At 40.9% G+C, this 17,023-nt stretch overlaps 1 pseudogene; it reads left to right on the forward strand.

Moving 5' to 3' along the window:
- Positions 1–15,877: 15,877 nt before the first annotated feature.
- LOC121474255 lies at positions 15,878–16,342 on the forward strand (annotated as a pseudogene).
- Positions 16,343–17,023: the final 681 nt, after the last annotated feature.

Genomic DNA, 17,023 nt, shown 5'->3' on the forward strand with positions numbered 1-17,023 from the left:
GCGATCTACTCACCTGCAGCCAAACACTGACCCCTGCCGGCCGCTTGGGGGGCAGAGGGGCCGGAGCCGGAGGTGGGCGGGGGGTGGGGGCGGGGGGACTGCACACCTTCTCCCGGAACAAGGCAGAAGGCTAGAGAAGGGGCCGCATCTCATGACCTTAGTGCCCTCCTGGGCCACCTAGGGCAACGATGCATCACCGCCCTCCCCACCCACTCACTCAGCTTTTGATCAGAAGGGGCCAGAGCTGAGACTTTCCCTGCCGCAGGACCCCCTTCCGAGCATTTCCCTGGCCTCCCCTTGTAGTATGGTTCTCCTCCTTGTTACGGTCCCTGCCTCTTCCCTCCTACAATGCCAGCCACCTGGGGCTGGGTGGGGGAGATGCCCCTCGGGCTGAGCCCCAGCTTCATGTGGGGCATTTTAACCAACTCTGGACCAAATGCCAGTTGCTTTCTGGCTGAGGAGACCCTCTGTGGCAGCTGCCACTAAATATTGCTGCTTCTGTTCCCACTCCTGGCATGCCCTGTGCGCCTGCCTGCATCTGGGTCTAGAGGGTTAATCCTCTAGAGCATGCCTACTAAGGCCTTTTCAGGCTGCTATCCCAGATGTTGGAATCAGGCTTCTCCCCACTTCATCCCATGCCCTCCCTCTTTGCTTTCCATTTTCCGTGGCCAGAACTGCTAAAAAAAAAAAAAAAAAAAAAAAAAGAAAAAAAGTTAAAAGCCAGTATTCTCGCTTTTAATTACTGCGTGGCTCTGCACCTCCAGTTGCTCTCTGCAAAATGAAGTGAGTTAAACACTCTGAGAAGGAAGTAAACAGCCTGTCTTCATATAATCATATGCATTTCTTATAAAAAAGAGAAACCCTTGGGGGAGCAATCTACAAGAAACCTTGTCTGTACTGCAGCCAAACATCTAACTGAGCCAGAGAACAAGCTGGAGAGATGACTTACGGCCCACATAATAATGTGAAGTTGGAAATAGCATCCTGTGCAGGGCTTGGCATTGAACTTCATGACTTGGATAAAACAAGGAAAGGCTTGTTAGAAATTAAAATATATTGATTGAGGAGGCAGGATTTAAAAAGATTTCAATTAATCAGGATTATCTTTAAGAAAGTTACAAGATGGGCATGTGGGTGGCTCAGAAATTGAGCACCTGCCTTTGATTCAGGTCATGATCCTGGGGTCCTGGGATCAAGTCCTGCCTCAGGCTCCCTGCAGGGAGCCTGCTTCTCCCTCTGCCTATGTCTCTGCCTCTCTCTGTGTCTCTCATGAATAAATAAATAAAATACTTTTGTAAAAAAAAGAGAAAGTAATAAGATGTTTTCAAAAGTAAGGATTGAAAAAAATAAAAAGTAAGGATTGACAGTAGGTCTCTCCAAATCAAGAACCCCCGCCTGAAATGGAAGAGATCTGACTCAGCTAACAGTGCTGTAAAAAGGAGAGGGAATAAGGGACTGAGCACTCAGGGTAGGAAGCCCTGCAGCCCAGGGGTCTGCAGAGGATGGCAGCCAAGCCTGAGTAGGCAACACTCACATTTACAATGTATTAAGAACTTTCCAGGGGTGCCTGGGTGGCTCATGCAGTTAAATGACCCTGACTCTTGGTTTGGGCTCAGGTCATGATCTCAGGGTTGGGCTCTGTGTTGGGTGTGGAGCCTGCTTAAGATTTTCTCTCTCCTTCTCTCTGCCCCTCCCTACCTCTCCAAAAAATAAAATGAAAAATGAAATTCAGACAGAATAAAGAGATTAGTTGGATGGAAAGATGGCATCAGAGTGATTGATGCCAAGCCAATACCTTGATGCCTTCTTAATAAAATGGGACTTGCAGACTCTGAAGGGAGATGTTCTGCATCCTTTGCCCTCTTGAGCACTGCCTTTTAACAAGAATGCCATCAGACTGTCTTCTTCTCAGTTTCAGTTAGGTCTCCACTCAAATGTCATCCCAGAGAGGTCTTCCCTGACCTATCTTGTGTTTTCCCTTCCCCTGTAATGTTCTTTCACTTTTTTTTTTCTTTTTTAGATTTCATTTGTTTATTTGAAAGAGAGAGAGAGAGCACACAGGAGCACAAGCAGAAGCAGAGGGAGAGAAGAAGCAGACTCCCCACTGAGAGCCTGATGTGGAGCTCAATCTCAGGACCTGGGATCATGACCTGAGCCAAGGGCAGACACTTAACCACCTGAGCCACCCAGGTGCACCTGTTCTTTCATTTTAATAATGCCACCATGTGAACATTTCTTGTTTACTTATGTATGTATGTGTTTCTTGTCTGTCTCCCCATGAGGATGCAAGGCCTTGTCTTGTTTCCCTCTGTGTCTCTAGGGCCTGGAATAAGGTCTAGCACCTCCCATGTGCTCCATGAAAATATTTGAACAAATGAACAAACTTGAGCAGTGGTTCTCAAGGTCTGGTCCAGAGACTCATAGGGGTCTCTACACTCTTCCAGGGGTCCTATGAAGTCAAACACTAAGTCATAATTTGTCTTTTTCACTGCATTGACGCTGACATAATTTACAATGATGGTGCAAGAACAATGATGTGTAAAGCGACCATGGCACCAAATTGTTCTAGTAAGCATTGCACTCTTAGCAGTAAAGACAAGACAAAAACATCAGGAAATTCTGACAGTAGAAAAAGACAAAGGTCAGGTCCACTGAAGAATGTCCTGAAGCAGATGTCTCTGTGGCTCAGTGGTTGAGCATCTGTCTTCCACTTGGGTTGTGATCCCCAGGTCTTGGGATGGAGTCTCACATTGGGCTCCTTGTGTGGATTCTGCTTCTCCCTCTCCCTGTGTCTCTGCCTCTCTCTCTGTGTCTCTCATGAATAAATAAATAAATATTTTTTTTAAAAAATAATGTCCTTGATGGATGAAATAGGTGAAGGAGATGGAGAGCACACTCACCATGATGAGCACTAAATCATGTCTTGAATTGTTGAGTCACTATATTGTACACCCCAAACTAATAGAATACCTTACATTAATTATACTGGAATTGGGGATCCCAGGGTGGCTCAGCGGTTTAGTGCCTGCCTTTGGCCCGGGGCGTGATCCTGGGGTCCAGGATCAAGTCCTACATCGGGCTCCCTGCATGGAGCCTGTTTCTCTCTCTGCCTGTGTCTCTGCCTCTCTCTCTCTCTCTCTCATGAATAAAGAAATAAAATCTTTAGAAAAATAATTATACTGGAATTAAAACATAAATAAATAAACAGGAAAAATGGCCTTGATGAAGCAATAAAAATTCTTAGTTTTATTAAAGCTTAATCCTTGAGGGCACGAAATAAAAAGCAGTGATAAAATACTTCTGCATTCCAAAGGACGGTAGTTGTCTTGAGGAAAAGCACTTGTTGGAATTGTGAGCTAAGCTCACCCTCTTTTTTGGGGGGAAACACCCTTTTTCCTTGAAAGAGTGATTGACTCTCCCCCCAAAAAAGTCTATGGTAATTCACATTTGGGGATTGGCAGACATTTTGTTGGAAAACAAAAGGAGTTTTCCCTTCCGAGGAAAACAACTGGCAGTGTTCATTGCCAGTTTTGAAATTCAAGGTTTAAAACAAATATTGGACTTTTGGAAAATTTGTATCTACCACTGAGAGCTTGACAGCTTCCCAAAATCTAAAGACCGTTCTGATGAGCTTGGGGTTGGTATTAACAAGCATGATATTGTGGCATTGAGTCATGAAATGAGTCAACATTTGGAAGAGCAACATAACTCAGTGAAACAAATATTTTCCAAATGACCAATGCAGAATGTTCCAAAATCAGGCATGGATAAAAGATCTATTCGAAGTACAGTATAGACCAACGGATTTTATTTTCTTTTTTATTATTTTTTTTCCAAGAGACCCTTTTTTTTTTTTTTTTTTTTAACTTATTCAGAGGCAGAGAGAAAGAGAGGCAGGCAGAGAGGCAGAGACACAGGCAGAGGGAGAAGCAGGCTCCATGCAGGGAGCCCGAAGTGGGACTTGATCCCGGGTCTCCAGGATCATACCCCAGGCTGCAGGCGGTGCTAAACCGCTGCGCCACCAGGGCTGCCCCCAACGGATTTTAATATAAGAGAATGAAAAGCTCACTGATGTGATTGCAGACTCTACCTTGCAACTAACCTTTAGGAAACTACCACTTGTCCTGTTATGGTGTGTTAAGAAAAATACCCTCAATTATTTGGAAAGGCTGTGAGTCTTCCCTTTTCTAACTATATTATCTGTATGAAGTCAGATTTCAGATTTTTTCCATATATTTCAGCCAAAACAACATACCACGCCAGATTGAATATATAAACAGATATAAGAATCTGCTTGTCTCCTATTAAGCCAGACATTAAAGATACTTGCAAAAATGCCACTCTCCTCACGATTTTTGTAAATTTGGGAAATGTAGTTATTCTTCATAAACTGCTACTTATGGTAACATGTATATGTTTCATTAATGCTATTTCAAATTAATTAACAGTAAGTATCTGAAAATTTTCTCAATTTTAATTTCTAACATGGTGAATGACAATGGATATTTAACATAAACATATAAAAAAAAAACAAGTGAACAAAAGCTCTTTGGGGCCCAATAATCATTAAGAATATAAGGGATTTTTTAGACCAAAATGTTTGCGAAGCACTGAACTAGAGATAAAAATACCATTTCTCCCTCTTTTTTTTCTTATTGAGCTATAATTCAGATGCCAATAAAATTCGCCATTTAAAAGATTTTCTATAAAGATTTTTTTTTATTTACTTGTGAGAGACACACAGAGAGAGGCAGAGGCACAGTCAGAGGGAGAAGCAGACTCCCTGTGGGGAGCCCAATGCAGGACTCGATCCAAGGACCCCGGGATCACGAACTGAGCCAAAGGCAGATGCTCAACCACTGAACCACCCAGGTGTCCCAAAATTCACCATTTTAAAGTGTACTATTCAGTGTTGTTAATATATTCACAAGGTCGTGCAACCATCATCACTAATTCTAAAACATCTCATTATCCCCCAGAAGGAATCTTGTATCTGTACCACTCACTCTTCATTGCCCTCTCTTTCGAGCTCCTGGAAAACACAGATCACAGTATATTTACATATCTGGTTATTTAATATAAACAGAATCACACAATAGATGATGTTTTGTGATAGCTTCTTTCACTTAGCATTCTTTCACTTCTTCCAAGGTTCACCCATGTGGTAGATGTATTTGTACTCTGTTCCTTTTCAAGGTAGAATATAATTCCGTTGGAAGGATATACCAATCCCATTAATGCACACATCATTTGGTGGACATTTGGGTTATTCTCACTTTCTGGCTATTATGATTCATGTTGCTATGAACATTCATGTACCCATTTTTATATAAATATATATTTTCAATTATCTTGGGCATATACCTAGAAGTGGAGTTGTTGGGTCTTTTTTTTTTAAGATTTTATTATTTAAATAAATAATTAATGTAAATGTAAATAAATAATGTAAATAAATAAATAAATGTCTCTCTTCATGAGAGACACAGAGAGAGAGAGAGAGAGAGACAGAGACACAGACAGAGGGAGAAGCAGGCTCCACACAGGGAGCCCAACATGGGACTTGGTCCCAGGTCTCCAGGGTCACACCCTGGGCTGAAGGCGGCGCTAAACCGCTGAGCCACCAGGGCTGCCCTGTTGGGTCTTATAGTAACTCTATGTTTAACTTTTTGAGGACCTGTGAAACTGGTTTGCACAGTGGCTGCACCATTTTATATTCCTACCAGCAATATGTGAAGGTTTCCAATTTCTCTACATCCTTGCTAACACTTGTTACTGTCTTTTTGATTATAGGCAGTGAAGTGATGTCTCATTGTAGTTTTCATTTGCATTCCCCTAATAACTAATGTTGTTGAATATCTTTTCACATGCTTGTTGACCATTTGTCCATTTTCCATGGAGAAATGTCTCTACCAGTCATTTGCCCAATTTTAAGTTAAGTTGTTTACCTTTTTATTGTTGAGTTGTAAGAGCTCTTTATATGTTCTGGGTATAAGACCATTATCAGAGTATAATTTGCAAATGTTTCCTTCCATTCTGTGGTTTGTCTTTCAACTTTCTTGATAATGCCTTGACCCATAAAATATTTTAATTATAACGAAGTCCAATTTAACAATTTTTTCCTCTTGTGCTATGCACATCGAAGAAAATATTGTCTACACCTAAAAAGGATTTACACTTATGTTTTCTTCCAAGAGTTATAGTTTTAGCTTTTACATTTATGTCTTTAACCCATTTTGAGTTAATTTTTTGTAGATGGTTGGTGGTAGGGGGTCCAAATACATTCTTTTGATGTGGATATCCAGTTGTCCCTACATTTCCCTCACTGAATGCTCTTAACACCTTGACCATAGATATATTGGTCTATTTCTGGATTCTCAATTCTATTCCATTGACTTATATGTCTATCCTTTTGCCTGGATACTATCCTATCCTACACTGCCTGGATTACTGTAGCTTTTAAAATTGGGAAGTGTGAGTCCTCAAACTTTGTTCTTTTTCAAGATGAATTTGGCTAGAAAATATTGGTTTTAATATTAATTTTTTTCATTCTAGTGGTAAGTATATGGAAATTTGTTATATTTTTCACTTTTCCTTTTTCTTTTTTTAAAAAGATTTTATTTATTCATAGAGACAGAGACACAGGCAGAGGGAGAAGCAGGCTCCATACAGGAAGCCCAACATGGGACTCGATCCCGGGTCTCCAGGATCACACCCTAGGCTGCATTAAACCGCTATGCCACCGGGGCTGCCCTCACTTTTCTTTTTTAAAAAGATTTTATTTTTAAGTAATCCCTACAACTACTGTGGGGCTTGAACTTACAACCTCAAGGTCAAGGGTTGCATGCTCTTCTGACTGAGCCAGCCAGGCACCCCCTCTTTGCTTTTCTATATTAAGATTTTTATACTAATAAAAAAGGTGACAGCTGTGTGTGTGACAATTAAATAACTAAAGTGAGTTAATAAATAAATGAATTAACAAATAAAACACTTAGAAAAGTATCTGGTGGTTTTTTTTTTTTTTAAGATTTTATTTATTTATTCATGACAGACAAAGAGAGAGAGAGAGAGAGGCAGAGACACAGGCAGAGGGAGAAGCAGGCTCCATGCAGGGAGCCTGACGTGGGACTCAATCCCGGGTCCCCAGGATCATACCCTGGGCTGAAGGCGGCGCCAAACTGCTGGGCCATCAGGGCTGTCCGTCTATATTGTTAAACACTGTTGTTTTTGCTATTATTATTCTTTAAAAATTTTTTTAAAGATTTTATTTATTTGGGAGAGAGAGACAGCACAAGTGGGTGGCAAGGGGCAGAGGGAGAGGAGGAAACAGATTCCCTGCTGAGTAGGGAGCCCACCACACAGGGAGCTCAATCCCAGGACCCTAGGATCATGACCTGAGCCAGAGGCAGATACTCAACTAACTGAGCCACCCAGGTTATTCTTTTAAGTGAAAATTGTTTTATTATGTCTCCCTTGTTTATTATTGAGATAAGTTGACACACAATGTTATATTGGTTTCAGTTGTACAACATAATGATTCTACAATTCAAACATTACTCAGTGCTCACCAGGTAAATGTAGTCACCATCTGTCAGCATACAATGCTATTACAATATTGACTATTTTTCCTATGCTGCACTTTAAAATTTTTAAATTTTATTTTATTTAGATTCCATTAATTAACATAGAGTGTATTATTAGTTTCAGAGGTAGAGTTCAGCAACTCATCAGTTGTATATAATACCCAGTGTGTATCACATCACATGCCCTCCTTAATGCTCATCACCAAGTTACCCCGTCCCCCACCCCCTACCCTCCAGCAATCCTCAGTTTGTTTCCTATGATTAAGAGTCTCTTATGGTTTGTCTCCCTCTCTGATTTCATTCTGTTTTATTTTTTCTCTCTTCCCCTATGATCCTCCGTTTTGTTCTTAAATTCCACATATGAGTGAAATCATGTAATTGTCTTTTTTCTGATTGGTTTATTTAGCTTAGCATAATACCCTCTGGTTCCATCCATGTTTTTGCAAATGGCAAGATTTCATTTTTGACAGCTGAGTAATATTCCATTGTGTGTGTGTGTGTGTGTGTCACATCTTTATTCATTCAACTGTTGATGGACATTTGGGCTCTTTCCATAGTTTGTCTATTGTGGACATTGCTGCTATAAACATTGGGGTGCAGGTGCCCCTTTGAATCATTACATTTATATCTTTGGGGTAAATACCCAGTAGTGACATTGTTGGGTCATGGGTAGCTCTGTTTCTAACTTTCTGAGGAACCTCCATACTGTTTTCCAGGGTGACTGCACCAGCTTGCATTCCCACCAACAGTGTAAGAGGATTCCCCTTTCTCTGCATCCAGGCTAACATTTGTTATATCCTGACTTGTTAATTTTAGCCATTCTAACTGGTGTGAGGTGGTATCTCATTGTGGTTTTGATTTGTATTTCCCCCATGCCGAGTGATGTTGAACATCTTTTCATGTGTCTGCTGGCCATTTGTTCGTCTTCTTTGGAGAAATATCTGTTCATGTCTTTTGCCTATTTCTTGACTGGATTATTTGTCCTTTGGGTGTTGAGCTTGATAAATTCTTTATAGATTTTGATTACTGGGACGCCTGGGTGGCTCAGCAGTTGAGTGTCTGCCCTTGACTTGGCATGATCCCGGAGTTTGGGGATGGAGTTCTGCATCGGGCTTTCTGCATGGAGCCTGCTTCTCCCTCTGCCTATGTATCTGCCTCTCTCTCTGTGTCTCTCATGAATAAATTAAAAAAAAAACAAAAACTTTAAAAAAAAGTCTTAAAAAAAAAAGATTTTTATTACCAGCCCTTTATCTGATAAGACATTTGCAAATAACTTCTCCCACTCTGTAGGTCATCTTTTGGTTTTGTTAAGTGTTTCCTTTGCTGTGCAAAAGCTTTTTATCTTGATGAAGTCCCAGTAGTTAATTTTTGCCTTTGTTTCCCTTGCCTTTGGAGACATGTCTAGCAAGAAGTTGCTGTGGCTGAGGTCAAAGGTTGCTGTCTGTGTTCTCCTCTAGGATTTTGATGAATTCTTGTCTTGCGTTTAGGTCTTTTGAGTTTATTTTTGTGTATGGTATAAGAAAAGTAAATTTTTGGGGCAGCCCGGGTGGCTCAGCAGTTTAGCGCCGCCTTCAGCCCAGGGCCTGATCCTGGAGACCTGGGATTGAGTCCCATGTTGGGCTCCCTGCATGGAGACTGCCTCTCCCTCTGCCTGTGTCTCTGACTCTCTCTCTCTCTCTGTGTCTCTCATGTATAAATGAATAAAATCTTAAAAAAAAAAAAAAGTAAACTTAAAAAAAGATTTTACTTATTTATTCATGAGAGACACAGAGAGAGAGAGTCAGAGACATAGGCGGAGGGAGAAGCAAGCTCCCTGCGGAGAACCTGATGTGGGACTTGATCCCAGGACCCCAGGATCACCACCTGAACTAAAGGCAGACACTCAACCGCTGAGCCACCCAGGCGTCCCAGAAAAGTAAAACTTTTAAGAAGCATCTTTTGAAGTTAGATTATCAGGGCTCTAGGGGCACCTGGGTGGCTCACTGGTTGAGCATCTGCCGTTGGCTCAGGTAGTGATCCCAGTGTCCTGGGGTCGAGTCCCACATCAGGCTCCACAGAGGGAGCCTGCTTCTCCCTCTGCTTATGTCTTTGCTCCTCTCTTTGTCTCTCACAAATAAATAAATAAAATCTTTTTTTTTTTTTTAATAAATAAAATCTTAAAAAAGAATTATCAGGCTTCTAATACTGGCCCTGACATTCCCAATAGTGTGAGTTGGGCCAGTTCTTAAACCTTGTCATATCTAATCTGTAGAATGTAGATAATGACCTTGACCTCGTAGGGTTGTTGTGAGGATTAAATGAGATAAAGCCATAATTAAATCACATAATAGAGATAATAGGAGATGCTTGAACACAGTAGCACTAACTTATTATTTGCCTTCCTACAATTCTACAGAGAGTGATCAACTTGGTGAAAAACCTGGAAATCATTCCACATGAAGAACATGAAGGAAAAGAAGCATGAAGTTGTTTTTAAATATCTGAAAGCCAGATGTGGAAGAACAAATATTTTCTTTGTACTCTAGAGAGGACCAGGACTGCTGAATTTAAGATAGCTGTTCTGGGGACCCCTGGGTGGCACAGCAGTTTGGCGCCTGCCTTTGGCCCAGGGCGCGATCCTGGAGACCCGGGATCGAGTCCCACGTCGGGCTCCCGGTGCATGGAGCCTGCTTCTCCCTCTGCCTGTGTCTCTGCCTCTCTCTCTCTCTCTCTCTCTCTCTGTGTGACTATCATAAATAAATAAAAATAAAAAAAAATTAAAAAAAAAAATAAGATAGCTGTTCTGGCCAACCTTCCCCAGCTCCCAGCCCACAATCGTCTGTGAGGTCCCACAACACTCAGTGGTCATATACACCAGCACTTGCCTATTTGTAATTATAATCATTTAGGTCTCAGATTCTTCTATTGGATGGTCCCATTCCACAAATATTTACAAAGTGATTACCATAAGCCAGATACTATGTGCGTTGGGTCCCAGGGCTCATGGATGAATAAGATGCTGCCCCAGAGCTCCAGAAGGTCACAGCCCAGGAGAAAGCCAATTGGTGAATTTGAGGAAACCAGATTTATGCTCCATACAGCCATTTACTGTCCCCTCCTAAATCCTGCAAAGTCTTTAGTTTGGGACTCAATGCAGCAGCTTCTTCTCCAAAGTAAATCATCAGACAGGAATGGAAAGTTTTCAGGCCAGCACTTGCTGGCCGGTCCCTGGGCCTGGAAACATGTGGCTTTCTGGGCGTGGAGCACCCTCTAGTGTCCATATAAAGTAAGGCAGGTCTAATGTGAAACTTCAAAGATCCCTGTTTACCCGCAAAAGTTTAGTGCTGTTTATGGCTAAACTGCTCTCAGGTCTCCGCTACAAGATAAAACCACTGACAGTTTATAAAATAATAAGTAACATAGTTGCCAACAACTTTTGAGCACTTACTAAGTCCCAGGCCCTGTGTTAATTGCTTACCTGGGTATCCACAAGAAGGAGTCTATCATCATTTATTGTTGTTGTTGTTATTCATTATTTCCAGTATACAGATGAAGAAACCAAGGCAAGTGACACAGCAAGTGAGCAACAGAGCCAGAATACAGTCCAAGTAGTTAGACTTCATAATCATGCTTTTAGACATTTTTGGTTTACTCTTAAGGAAAAGCCATAATGATAGGCAATTCCAAGATAACTCTAGTCAAATTTCTCCTGGCTGCTTGGAAGAATTATAATTTACTGAAGTCAAGATTTATATTGAAATACTAAATGTGGAATGAGAATGAGCCTTTCTTGGGTTCATAATGAAAGGGACAGAAAGAAATAATTCTTTCTAGCATTTTCAAACTGTGGCTGTGTTCATGGATGAGATGTGTAAACAGCCTAGTGGATTGTGACCAGAACTTTAAAAACAAAAATACAATAGACCAGGAAAACACTAGAGTGCATAATAATTTAGCACTTAGTCTAGTCTCTCAATCTTCAACCTCTCTATCTTTGTGTGTGTGTGTATATATATATATATATATCTGACCAAAACCATACAAAAACCACTAGCTCTCTTACTGCCTGCCCAGGACTATGGTCAGGCCAGTTTTCTTTGAGTGTCCCATGCTGCCAAAACTATTTTCTTAAATCTAAATTAAACTCTTCATGCCAAAGCCATTCTGCTCCTTTTTTTTTTGGAAATAAAGACTTTAGATCACTTCTTTTTTGGCGACAGGACCTATGGTTAAAAGCTTATTTTTTAAATATCACTTGCTTATTCAATTATATTTTTCTCTAAACTTCAGGGGTTGGAGTTAGCTTTCTCTGTGATGGTACATTGACAGATGATAGGCATTAATGAGTCCCCATTTACATTTGAATTTCAGGGAAATTAAGTAATCTGCCCTGTTTCATGCAGCTAAGAGGAGGACCTAGGGTTTGAACACAGGACTATCTGCCTCCAGGACTGCAGTCTTTAACCATGGTATTATACACAATAAAAATACCCCTCAGCAACCAGGGCTGAGAGTGTTTGGGATGCTGATGAACTGGATAGGAGGAGAGTGTATGTTGAGTTGTATTGTAGGAGCCACTACATTTTGTAGAGATGTTTGAGTTCCAGAGTGTCAGAGGTCCCATGACAGTTAATAGGGTGGTGGGTCTCTGGTGTTTGTGCCCTGGTCTGTTACACTAAGGGTACATGTGTTGCAGCAGTAGATACCGGGCAAGGTCTCAAAACAGCTCTGAGATGTTGCTATTATTTTCCTCATGTAACAGATGAAAAGACTGATGTTCAGGTTGGCTCACAAACAGTAAATAGCAGAAATGCAAATCTGGTAAGAAAAATTATAATTAACAGTTATTGAAAGCTTATGATATGATAGGCACTAGGTTAAACTATTTCCATGCATTATAACATGGCATTGCCTCAAAGAATTATTAACTGAGTTCTAAAGTTAAGAAAACTTGGACTTGAGCAATTAATTAGGTCCCCAATTAGGTCTACAGTGAGTGTAGAGCCATAGGTATACTTCGGTTTGCCTGTCTCCAAAGACCTTACTCTTCACCACTCTAAGACCTAACGAGAGAATATCTGACCTTTTCCTGGGTCACAGAGCAGAGTGAATTGAAAAACAGAAAAAAAAAGGGCACGTGGATGACTCAGGAGATTAAGCATCTGCCTTTGCCTCAGGTCATGATCCTGGGGTCCTGGGCTCAAGCCCCCCATTGGGCTCCCTGCTCAGCGGGGAATCCGCTTCTCCCTCTGCTCTTCCCCCTGAGCTGTGCAGTGTCTCAAATAAATAAATACAATCTTAAAAAAATAAAAACAGAAAAAAAAAAAACAGAAAAGAATTATAACACACACTCTCTCGCAAATAAATCTTTAAAAAAAAAAAAAAAGGGTAGCCTGGATGGCTCAGTGGTTTGGCACCGCCTTCAGCCCAGGGCCTGATCCTGGAGCCACGGGATCGAGTCCCACGTCGGGCTCCCTGCATGGAGCCTGCTTCTCCCTCTGTCTGTGTCTCTGCCTCTCTCTCTGTGTGTCTCTCATGAATAAATAAATAAAATCTTTTAAAAAAATAATAAAATAATAAAAAAATAAATGTTGGTGATTGTTCCAATTATCTCTTGCTGCATAACAAATTGCTTACAAACGTGGCAGTGCGTCAATACCTCCTTGCTAAAATAAAAATATCTGCAGGACAGAGCCAGATCTGATCTTACAGTATACTCCACCTGAAAGAGGGGGAGCCTCTCCTGCCCTCCTTTCCTGATCGCATGTCACAGTGGGACAAGGTCATCCCTGTCCTAATCCCCTTGGCTATTTGGGAAGTCTTTAGGATCAACTGAATAAGCAGCAGAGAGAGTTCATATATTTTGAGGATGACTGCACCATTGTCACACCTGATGAGGCTTGCCTTCCTGTCTTCTATCTGTGCCTTCCATCCCTTAACAGACACCTCTGATTAGAGACAGGACCCAGGGCCCACACAATTTGCCAAATGTTGGCTGTCACCTTAGCAATAAAGGTGGCGATAAAGGTTGGACAAGAGTTGGCCCCACCTGTATATTTTTTCAGACTTTTAGGCCATTTTTTGTTAAAGATTTTATTTATTTATTCATGAGAGGCACAGAAAGAGAGAGAGGCAGAGACATAGGCAGAGGGAGAAGCAGGCTCCATGCAGGGAGCCCGATGCAGGACTTGATCCCAGATTCCGGGATCAGGACCTGAACTGAAGGCAGACGCTCAACTGCTGAGCCACCCAGGTGTCCCCAGACTCTTAGGCCATTGCCAATGATCTAGCCACCTGGTCCAACCAGTGGCAATAACAATGGCAACTCTTTATCCATAGTCACACCCTTTGGAGGAAAGAATTCTGGACATGTTCTTTGCCTTTGTATTTTACCCAAAAATACAAATCAAGGACAGATAGTCTCTGCATGTACTAACACCACAATACAAGGCCTCACCCAACACCGTTTATCTTCTTCAGGGTTGTAGATATTATTGAGAAAGACTCCATGAAAGGCACTGATTTCACTGCTGAAAATACATAACCCTGCACTCTTAAACAAGCTGTTTTATAGAACTTTCAGCTACAAGGTGGTTGTCCTCATAGGGCACCATGATGGCTTACTTAAACAAGTTTAAGTTTAATTAAGTGAAACAACACATTTTAGTTATCAAACATCATGGTTGAAGTGTAATAGAGTCCATGTTTGTTGATGGACTTGATTATCTTTGTATCTGGTTATCAGCTCATTATCTGAGCAATACAATAATTCTCAATAAATTTTAAAGGATTGAAATTATATAAAGTATGTTCTCTGACCAAGACAAAATTAAACCAAAATCAGTAACAACAGGTCTGACAAGTAATTACAATTTCTGGAAATTAGAGGCCCCTGGGTGGCTTGGTTGGTTAAGCATCTGACTCTTGGCTTTGGCTCAGGTCATGATCTCAAGGTCCTGGGATGGAGCCTCACTACTGGCTCTGTGCCAAGAGTAGAGCCTGCCTAAGATTCTCTCCCTCTCCCTCTGTTCTTCCCCCTGCTTCTTTTTTTAATTTTTTTTTAATTTTTAATTTTTTTCTTTTTTTCCTCTTTTTTTTTTCTTTTTTTTTTTTTCCTTTTCTTTCCCCCTGCTTCTGATCATGGGGATGTTCTCTCTCTCTCTCTCTCTCTCTCTCTCTCTCTCTCATAAATAAAGTCTTTTTTTTTAATTCTGGAAATTAAACAAAACACTTCTAAATAACCCACAGATCATATGAGAACTCACAAAGGAAACTAGAAAGCATTTTGAGCTGAATGAAACTGAATAATACAGCGTATCACAATGTGTGGATGCAGCTAAGGCAGTGCTTCAGAGGAAATGATAGCATTTATTACTTATATAAGGGGTCTATGGGATGCCTGGGTGGCTCAGTGGTTGGGTGTCTGCCTTCTGCTCAGGGTGTGATCCCAGGATCTGGGATCAAGTCCCACCTTGGGCTCCTTGCAAGGAGCCTGCTTCCCCCTCTGCCTGTGTCTCTGCCTCTCTCTTTGCATCTCTCATGAATAAATAAATAAAACTTTAAAAAAAAAACAACAAAAAAAGAAAGGTCTAACAACAATTATCTAAGCTTGTACCTTATGAAATTAGAAAAAAAAAAGAGAGCAAAATAAACCCAAAGTAAGCAGAAGATGAAAATAATAGAGTAGAAATCAATGAAATAGAAAATGTATACACAATAGAGAAAAATCAATGAAAACAAACACTTTTTTAAAAGATCAATAAAACTGGGTCACCTGGGTGGTTCAGTGAGTTAAGCGGCTGCCTTTGGCTCAAGTCATGATCCCAGGGTTCTGGGATCTAGCCCCACACTGGGCTCCCTGCCCAGCAGGGAATCTTCTCTTCCCTCTCCTTCTCTCAACCTGCTCCCCCACTTGTGCTCTCTCTCTCTCTCTCTCTCATTCTCTCTCATATAAATAAAAGTCTCTTTAAAAAAAAAAAGAAATATATAACCTGAATAGTTTTATGATTACAAAGAAACCAAACATGTGGTAAAAAAAAAAATCTCCCCACAAAGAAAACTACAAGCGTAGGTGGCCTTCATGGTAGATTCTACAACACGTTTAGTGAAGAATACCAATTCTACACAAACTTTCCCAGGAAACAAAAGAAGAGGCAGCTCTTCCCAGTTTATTTTGGAAGGTGAGGATTGCCATAATACCAAAATGAGGAAAGAGACATGACAAAATGAAACAAAACCAACAAGGTATAAATCAATAATCCTCAAGAACATAGATCTGAAAGTCCTTAAAATTTAAGCAAACCAGCCCTTTCAAGAAGATGGCCCCGAAGGCGAAGAAGGAAGCTCCTGTCCCTCCCAAAGCCCAAGCCAAAGCAGTCTTTGAAAGCTAAGAATGCGGTGCTGAAAGGCGTGCACAGTCACAAAAAAAGAAGATCCTTATGTCACCTACATTCTGACAACCCAAGAACCTGCATCTCCGAAGGCAGCCCAAATATCCTTGAAAGAGCACCCCCAGGAGAAACAAGCTTGATTACTATGCCATCAAGTTCCCCCTAACTACTGAGTCAGCCATGAAGAAAATAGAAGACAACAACACACTTGTGTTCATTGTGGATGTCAAGGCCAATAAGCACCAGATCAAACAGGCTGTGAAGAAGCTCTATGACATTGATGTGGCCAACGTCAACACCTTGATCAGACCTGATGGAGAGAAGAAAGCATATGTTTGACTGGCTCCTGACTATGATGCTTTGGATGTTGCCAACAAAATTGGGATCATCTAAACAGAGTCCAGCCGGCTATAAATCTAAATATAAATTTTTTCACCATAAGAAAATTTAACCAAACCAAATGCTGTAATAAATAACAAGGCTAATGCATCAAGATCAAATGGGGTTCATCCTGGGAATGCAAAGATTGGTTTGACACATGAAAAACCAATCAATGCAATTCAATTCACTACATTAAAAAAAAAAGCACCTAAAGAAATAGAGGCATAAACTATTTGATGAAATTTTCCATCTACTCATGATAAAAACTTCCAGCAAACTAGGAATAGAAGGAAACTCCCTTAACTTGATAAAGAGCAACTAAGAAAACTTTACATCTAACCTTACATTATACCTAATAGTGAAAGACTGAATGCTTTCCCCATAAGGTCAGGACAAAACAGGATTATTTGCTCTCACCATTAACTTTGTACTAGAGGTCCTATTCAGTGAAACAGGTGTGAGAAATGAATAAGAGGCATATAGACTGGAAAGACATAAAACTGTCTTTATCCACAGATGAAATAAATGATCATCTATGTTGAAAATCCTTTTTTTAATCTTTTTAAAAATATTTTATTTATTCATGAGAATACACAGGAGAGAGAGAGAGAGAGAGAGGCAGAGACACAGGCAGAGGGAGAAGCAGGCTCCACGCAGGGAGCCCTATGTGGGACTCGATCTCGGGACTCCAGG

The sequence above is a fragment of the Vulpes lagopus genome, chromosome 12 (assembly GCF_018345385.1).
Source record: "Vulpes lagopus strain Blue_001 chromosome 12, ASM1834538v1, whole genome shotgun sequence".
Taxonomy (NCBI): domain Eukaryota; kingdom Metazoa; phylum Chordata; class Mammalia; order Carnivora; family Canidae; genus Vulpes; species Vulpes lagopus.